This window comes from Cyprinus carpio, chromosome B22 (assembly GCF_018340385.1).
Source record: "Cyprinus carpio isolate SPL01 chromosome B22, ASM1834038v1, whole genome shotgun sequence".
In the NCBI taxonomy this organism is placed as follows: Eukaryota; Metazoa; Chordata; class Actinopteri; order Cypriniformes; family Cyprinidae; genus Cyprinus; species Cyprinus carpio.
Genome location: NC_056618.1, coordinates 13558540 through 13558802, shown reverse-complemented (window position 1 = coordinate 13558802; position 263 = coordinate 13558540). Strand labels below are relative to the sequence as shown.

At 30.0% G+C, this 263-nt stretch overlaps 1 protein-coding gene across 1 annotated transcript in view; it reads left to right on the top strand.

Moving 5' to 3' along the window:
* The window catches only part of LOC109055738 (ribonuclease inhibitor-like), a 536777-nt gene that overhangs the window by 412917 nt on the left and 123597 nt on the right, over positions 1-263 (top strand). The gene's annotated exons all lie outside the window — the stretch shown is intronic.

The following is a 263-nucleotide window of genomic DNA, read 5'->3' as shown; positions in this document are numbered from 1 at the left end:
GATGTAAGTATACAGCCGTCTGATGAGCATTAAACTGTAAATACATCTAAAAGCATCTTCAGACGCAGGTTCTATATCTCTGAATACTGATTTATTTGGTAACAGCCTATTGTCATAATAATTCTAATTTGTTTGATGTAAGAATTTAACATTAAAGATGATATACAAAAGGTAAAAGTGTAAAAAAACAAAAATCAGTTGCCCCTTATAAAATAGTTAATTTCTGACACTGATCTCTGGTTTATTGTTATTTCAGGGTTTGG